The 8,737-nt window shown below is 35.5% G+C and overlaps 1 long non-coding RNA gene across 1 annotated transcript in view; it reads left to right on the plus strand.

The window, feature by feature from the left end:
• The window catches only part of LOC309666534, a 35,585-nt gene extending 32,547 nt beyond the window's left edge, over positions 1 to 3,038 (plus strand). Inside the window, exon 2 of the long non-coding RNA XR_014267147.1 lies at positions 2,021 to 3,038. This is a non-coding gene — a long non-coding RNA (uncharacterized lncRNA). The remainder of the gene's footprint in view (positions 1 to 2,020) is intronic.
• Positions 3,039 to 8,737: the final 5,699 nt, after the last annotated feature.

The raw sequence follows: 8,737 nt of genomic DNA on the forward strand, positions 1-8,737 counted from the left end.
ACTTAATGCACAGAAATCTCTTGAATTCTTATACACTAATGATGAAAAATCTGAAAGAGAAATTATGGAAACACGCCCATTTACCACTGCAACAAAAAGAATAAAATACCTAGGAAGGGGGCTTCCCTGGTGGCGCAGTGGTTGAGAATCTGCCTGCCAATGCAGGGGACACGGGTTCGAGCCCTGGTCTGGGAAGATCCCACATGCCGCGGAGCAACTGGGCCCGTGAGCCACAACTACTGAGTCTGCACGTCTGGAGCCTGTGCTCCGCAACAAGAGAGGCCGCGATAGTGAGAGGCCCGTGCACCGCGATGAAGAGTGGACCCCGCTTGCCACAACTAGAGAAAGCCCTCGCACAGAAAGGAAGACCCAACACAGCCAAAAATAAATAAATTAAAAAAAAAAAAAAACCTAGGAAGGAACCTACCTAGGGAGACAAAAGACCTGTATGCAGAAAACTATAAGACACTGATGAAAGAAATTAAAGATGATACCAACAGATGGAGAGATATACCATGTTCTTGGATTGGAAGAATCAATATTGTGAAAATGACTATACTACCCAAAGCAATCTACAGATTCAATGCAATCCCTATCAAATTACCAATGGCATTTTTTATGGAACTAGAACAAATCATCTGAAAATTTGTATGGAGACACAAAAGACCCCGAATAGCTAAAGCAGTCTTGAGGGAAAAAAAAGGAGCTGGAGGAATCAGACTCCCTGACTTCAGACTATACTACAAAGCTACAGTAATCAAGACAATATGGTACTGGCACAAAAACAGAAACACAGATCAATGGAACAAGATAGAAAGCCCAAAGATAAACCCATGCACCTATGGTCAACTAATCTATGACAAAGGAGGCAAAGATATACAATGGAGAAAAGACAGTCTCTTCAATAAGTGGTGCTGGGAAAACTGGACAGCTACATGTAAAAGAATGAAATTAAAACACTCCCTAACACCATACACAAATGTAAACTCAATGGGCTTCCCTGGTGGCGCAGTGGTTGAGAATCTGCCTGCCAATGCAGGGGACACGGGTTCAAGCCCTGATCTGGGAAGATCCCACATGCCACAGAGCAACTAGGCCCGTGAGCCACAACTACTGAGCCTGCGTGTCTGGAGCCTGTGCTCTGCAACAAGAGAGGCCACGACAGTGAGAGGCCCACGCACCATGATGAAGAGTGGCTCCCGCTTGCCGGAACTAGAGAAAGCCCTCGCACAGAAATGAAGACTCAACACAGCCAAAAATTAATTAAGTAAGTAAGTAAGTAAGTAAAAAAAAAAAGAAAAAGAAAAAATGCTTTAAAAAAAAAAAAAAAGTAAACTCAAAATGGATTCGAGACCTAAATGTAAGACTGGACACTATAAAACTCTTAGAGGAAAACATAGGAAGAACACTCTTTGACATAAATCACAGCAATATCTTTTTTGACCCACCTCCTAGAGTAATGGAAATAAAACCAAAAATAAACAAATGGGACCTAATGAAACTTCACAGCTTTTGCACAGCAAAGGAAACCATAAACAAGACGAAAAGACAACCCTCAGAATGGGAGAAAATATTTGCAAATGAATCAACGGACAAAGGATTAATCTCCAAAATATATAAACAGCTCATTCAGCTCAATTTTAAAGAAACAAACAACCCAATCCAAAAATGGGCAGAAGACCTAAACAGACATTTCTCCAAAGAAGACATACAGATGGCCAAGAAGCACATGAAAAGCTGCTCAGCATCACTAATTATTAGAGAAATGCAAATCAAAACTACAATGAGGTATCCCCTCACACCAGTTAGAATGGGCATCATCAGAAAATCTACAAACAACAAATGCTGGAGAGGGTGTGGAGAAAAGGGAACCCTCTTCCACTGTTGGTGGGAATGTAAATTGATACAGCCACTATGGAGAACAGTATGGAGGTTCCTTAAAAAACTAAAATAGAATTACCATATGATCCAGCAATCTCACTACTGGGCATATACCCAGAGAAAACCGTAATTCAAAAAGACACATGCACCCCAATGTTCATTGCAGCACTATTTACAATAGCCAGGTCATGGAAGCAACCTAAATGCCCATCAACAGACGAATGGATAAAGGAGATGTGGTACATATATACAATGGAATATTTCTCAGCCATAAAAAGGAACGAAATTGAGTCATTTGTTGAGACGTCGATGGATCTAGAGACTGTCATACAGAGTGAAGTAAGTCAGAAAGAGAAAAACAAATATCGTATATTAATGCATGTATGTGGAACCTAGAAAAATGGTACAGATGAGCCGGTTTGCAGGGCAGAAGTTGAGACACAGATGTAGAGAACAAATGTATGGACACCAAAGCGGGAAAACCGCAGTGGGGTGGGTGTGGTGGTGTGCTGAATTGGGCGATTGGGATTGACATGTGTACAGTGACGTGTATAAAATTGATGACTAATAAGAGCCTGCAGTATAAAAAAACAAACAAACAAACAAAACAACTAATACTAAACTTTCTTTGGGTTATTTGTATGGAAATATGTTAATATAAATGTTTCAGACATTACATGAAATTTCTAAAAATCTTATATGTTCTGGTATAATGTTATAAGTCATAATTCTAGTTATTACTTTAAAATGTTTATCTCAGAAATAACTAAATTTCCTTGTCAATTGCATTATTATGAACTTTCATCAAATCTTTAAACGTGGTCATTTTTAAGTCTTTTGTCATTTACAGACAGTTCTGGGTGTACTCTGATGCTTTTGCAAATGTGTTCCTATAAAAGGGTTTCATCTTCAAGGAATTCATGGAAAAGACTCTGACAAGTACAGGTTTCTGGTAACTGACTAGACTGCTGAACTGAATGAATAAGCATTTTCAGAACTCTAATGGAAAACTGATGAACTCATAAAAGTGCTAACAAAAGATCAAGATGAAAAAAAAATTAATTACATAGGACTGAGTGAACTGATGAGGATGATTATAATTTTTGTGACTTTCTGTTTGAATTAAAAAAAAAAATCCCACAAGGACTCAGAGGCAATAAATATACAAATCAATTTTCACTGCAAGGTAAAGGAGCTGTTACAGTGGAGGATTACTGGCCTGAATGTCAATATTATGACATAGTATGAGTGTGTTTTGTGTTTGGTAATTGCAATCATTGTTGCTTTTGTTGTGGTCATCCATTTACAATGTTTGGTGTCAGTTTATTTATCTCTTGTAAAAATAAAATACAGTGTGTGTGTGTGTGTGAAAAAGCTATACAAATTGATATTATTATGACAAAAATAAAGAGGAAAATGATATCTCCTTTAAATCAGATTATTTGGTACTTGACAAGGATTTATGGGGCTCTTCTGACATGATTGCTTAAATTTAAACTCAGCTATAGAAGATAAACACTGCTCTTTGAAATTCAGGTAACAGCATTTTTAAAATATTTTAAATCATTTAACTCTTATTAGTCAAATTTTGTATAGACTCATTATTTTGGAATCTAGGAGTCTTTCTAAATGTTCTCTAAATACACCGCATTTGAGTTAAAAACACATTAGACTGGTAACAGGAGTCTAGGGTTCAAATTCCAGCTCTGCTATGAACATGCTGAATGTTGAATGTTGTTTAGGTAAATCACTCAGCCTCTCAAAGTCCCAGTCTCCTCATACATAAAATTACCAGGTAGGAGCAGGTAATCTCTAAGGTCATATCCAATTACAAAATTCCATGAGTTTTAGGTTATGATAAGCATCACTACCTTTGTTTTGGCAGAAAGAGGCGGGGATAGCTTTTAGAAGACTTGCCTTAAGTCAGACATTTGGAATTTCAAACAAAAAAATACCATCCTCCTGACTCCCAGGCTGGAATCCCAGACCAGTGAATCTTAAACTTTCCAAATCAAAATGCCATAGAATTCCTCTACTGTGTAAAAATATTGAAAATAAAGACAACTGAAGAAAAGTAAACTCTACAATTCTTAGCAAGCTGACACCACCTGAAAATACTTTTTCAGTTTTAATCTCTTTCAGGCAAAATAATACCTCTTCTAGCTTGGTGGAGACAAAGATCAAAAATGTTTCCAAATGTATATAAAGCCTGTCATCCTATTAATATAGGCTGAGACCAACAAACTACTTGCGCTTTTGCCCTGTATTTGTCTCAATACTGCCCAATTTTAAGAAAATTGCAATAAACCCAATACCATCTGTAACTCCCCACCAATGTACTAATACTGCCTGGCAAAGGACAATAGGAGGGACAGTAAGTTGGCAGATGAGAGAAATAAACATAAAGCATTTTAAAGTCTATCATTTTCTTACTGGCCATATTAGTATCAGACAAAGTAGACTTCAAGACAAGGTATATTACCAGAGATAAAGAGGGACACTCCATAATGATAAAAGCATCAATTCATGAAGAACATATGGCAGTCTTACATGTGTAAACACCTATTAACAGAGCTTCGAAATACATGAAGCGAAAACAGAACTGAAGGGAAAAAAAGACAAATCTACAGACAGAGCTGGAGTATATATTCTTCTCTCAGTCATTATCTTAATGTATCAAATAGAGAAGATCAATAAGGATATTGAAGATTTAACCAACGCTATCAACCGACTAGGTCTACTTGATTTTTATAAAACACAACAACTGCACAAAATATTTTTTCAAATGCACATGGAACAAATGTCTAGAGGGCCTATATGATGAGGCATAAATCAAATCTCAAAATTTTCAAAGAATTTAGTCAGTATTTCTCTGACTGCAACAGAATTAAATTAGAAATCAGTTATCAATAGAAAAACCACAGAATCTGGAAATTACCAAAACTATGTCTAAAAATAATCCATAAGTCAAAGATGTAATTTAAATGTAAATTAGAAAATATCTCAAGCAAAACATTTATGAAGTCAAAATTTGTGGGATGTAGCTATATTGTGCTTAGAGGGAAATTTCTAGCTTTGAATGTTTATATTACAAAAGAAGAAACATTTAAAAATAATGATCTAAGCTTCTACTTAAAGAAGCTGGAAAAAACAAGGTAATTAAACTCAAAGTAGCAAAAAGAAAATACAAAAGAATGTAAAACAATGAAATGATAAGCAATAGATAAAATTTTAAAGTCAAAAGCTAGATCTTTGAAAAGATATTTTTTTAAGTGATAAATCCTGTGAAGACTGACCAGGAAATAAAACCCACAAAATACCATATCAGGAATGGAATAAGAACATTGATACAGGGCTTCCCTGGTGGCGCAGTGGTTGAGAATCTGCCTGCTAATGCAGGGGACACGAGTTCGCGCCCTGGTCTGGGAAGATCCCACATGCCGCGGAGCAACTGGGCCCGTGAGCCACAACTACTGAGCCTGTGCTTCTGGAGCTTGTGCTCCATAACAGGAGAGGCCACGATAGTGAGAGGCCCGCGCACCACGATGAATAGAGGCCCCCGCTTGCCGCAACTAGAGAAAGCCCTAGCACAGAAACGAAGACCCAACATAGCAATCAATCAATCAATAAATAAATCTTAAAAAAAAAAAAAAGTTAAAAAAAAAAAAGAACATTGATACAGACTTTATAGACCTTAAGAGATTAATAAGGGAATATCACAAAAAACTTTATGCCAATAAATTTTCCAACTTAGATGACATGAAAAAAATTGACTGAAAACACAAATTATGAAAACTGATACCAATAGAAATAATTTGAATAGTCCTGTAACTCTTCAAGACATTTAACTTTGTGTGTGGGAACACTTAAATTTTCCCAAAAAGAAACCTCCAGGCTTAAATGGTTTCATTGGTGATTTCTATCAAACATTTAAGGAAGAACTAATACTAATTTTATACAAACTCAGAAAATAAAAGAGTAAGAAATATCCCAATGTGTTTTTTGAGGCCAGAATAAACCTGATACTAAAACCTGACAAGGATATTACAAGTACATACTAATAACTATTGAATATAAATGCAAAAATTCTTTTTTTGGTGGGGGGGAGGGGTTGCCATGCTGTGCAGCTTGAAAGATCTTAGTTCCCTGACCAGGGCCTGAACCCGGCCCCGGCAGTGAAAGCACTGAATCCTGACCACTGGACCTCCAGGGAATTCCCAAAAAATTCTTAGCAAAATATTAGTTAATCAAATCTAGTAATATATAAAGAGTATAATGTATCATAACCAATAGGCTTTCTTGTGAATGCCAGATTAGTCATTCACTGTAGTTCACCATAATAGCATCTCATTAAAAGCATAAGCATATGACAAAATTCAAATTCATTAATTTGGAAAACTAGGAATAGAAAGACAGTGTCCTAAATCTAATAAAGGGCATAGAAGTAAACTACTATTTTCTTTCCTCTGCTCTCACCAACACTCTGACACCAAATGTGTGGAGTTTTTCTCCCACACTGACCAATTCTCTGATACCAGTTAGGTGTCCTACAATTCAATTCTGATACTATCTACCTGGAGTTAATGTTAGATCCCACAAGTAAGGTCTCAGTCTCACAGACTGCACCCACTTCAAATGCCAAATGCAACTTCCAGAACTCCTGTACCTTTAATTGACCAGCTCTAAATTGGGGGTTCCCATGACCTCCTCCTCAGGATTGATTTTCTAGAATGGCTCACAAAACTCAGAGAAACACTGACTTACATTTACCAAAACACTCACATTTACCACTTCATATAATAAAGGATATGATAAAGTATACAGATGAACAGGTAAATAGGGTGAGGTCTGGAAACTTCCTCGGAGTAATCTGTCCCTGTGGAGTTGGGATGTACCACTCTCCTGGCATGTGGAAGTTCTCCAAACACTGCACTTTATTTTTGTAAAGGCTTCATCATGTAGGCATAATGGATTATTAATTCGATCTCTAACCCCTCTCCCCTTCTCAGAGGATTGGAGGGGAGGCCTAAAAGTTCCAAGCTTCTAATCATGGCTTGGTCTTTCTGGTGACTGATCCTGAAGTTATCTGGATGATAATGAGCCCACCAAGAGTCACTTAATTAGAGCAAAAGGAGCTCCTATCATCGAGGAAATTCCAAGGGATTTAGGAACTCTGTGTCAGGAACTGGTGTCAAAGAGCAAATATTAGAACAAAAGATGTTCCCATCATCCCTATAACTCAGGAGATTACAAGGGTTTTAAGAGTTTTGTGTGTGGAATTGGTGGCAGATCATATAAGATAATATTATTTTGCAGGGCATCTATAAAAAACACAGCTAGCATTATACTTAGTGGTGAAAGACTAACATATTTGTCCTAAGATTAGAAACAATTTCTCCTAATAATGGCTCTTCTATTTAACTTTGAACTGGAAGTCTTAGTGCAATACGGCAAGAAAAAAATAAAAGGCATAAATATCAGAAAAGAAAATTTTTAATTTTCTTTATTTGTAGATGATATTGTTTTGTACATAGAAAATCCTAAGGAATCTATAAAGAAGCTAATATAACCAATAAATGGTTTTGCAAGATTTCAGGTTACAATGTCCATATAACAAAATCAGTTATTTCTATGTACTAGAAGCAAACAAAAATTTAAAAATTTTATTGTCATTTATAATATCATAAAAGAATTTAGGAGTAAATTTAATAAAGATGTGAAAGACTTCTATAGTGATAACTAAAATATTGCTGAGAGAACTTAAGGACCTAAATAAAGAGAGATACGTAATGTTCATGCGTTTGTAAGACTCAAGTTTGTTAATATGGCATTTTTTCCCCAAATTTATCTCTGGATTTAAAGTAATAACATTCAATAAAGAAGATATGGTACATATATAGAATGGAATACTACTCAGACATAAAAAGGAACAAAATAATGCCATTTGCAGCAACATGGATGCAACTAGAGATTATCACACTAAGTGAAGTAAGTCAGAAAGACAAATACCATATGATATCACTTATATGTGGAATCTAAAATATGACACAAATGAACCTATCTATGAAACAGAAACAGAATCATGGACATAGAGAACAGACTGGTGATTGCCAAGGGGAGGGGGTTGGGGGAGGGATGGAGTGGGAGGATGGGGTTAGCAGATGTAAGCTTTTATATATAGAATGGATAACAACAAGGTCTTACTGTATAGCACAGAGAACTATATTGAATATCCTATGATAAACCATTATGGAAAAGAATATTAAAAAAGAATGTATATATATATATATATATATATATATATATATATATATATATATAACTGAATCACTTTGCTGTACATCAGAAATTAACACAACATTGTAAATCTACTATAACTCAATTAAAAAAAAGAAAAGAAATAAAAAGTAAATAATCACATTAAAAACCCTACAAGGCTTTTTAAAAATAGAAATTAAAAGACTATTTCTAAAAGTTTATATGAAAATGAGAATGACTGAAAATAGTCAAAACAATCTTTAAAAAGAAAAACAAAATTAAAGTACATATGCTACCCAATTTCAAGATTTACTATAAACCACAGTAATTAAGATGGTAAAATATTAATGTACAGATATTCAAATAGATCAGAGGAGTAGAATAGAGTCCAAAAATAGATCCATGCTAAATGGAAAACTGTTGACAAAAGGTGTCAGTGCAATTGAATGGGGAAAGAACATCTTTTCAACAAATGGTGCCAGAAAAAAATATATATCCATGCACAAAAAGACATAGTCTGAACTTCCATTTCATGCCATACAAAAAATTAGAGATTGATCATAAAACTTAAAACTATAAAGCTTCCAGAAGAAAATTT

This window comes from Balaenoptera physalus, assembly GCF_965194825.1.
Source record: "Balaenoptera physalus genome assembly, chromosome: 1".
Taxonomy (NCBI): domain Eukaryota; kingdom Metazoa; phylum Chordata; class Mammalia; order Artiodactyla; family Balaenopteridae; genus Balaenoptera; species Balaenoptera physalus.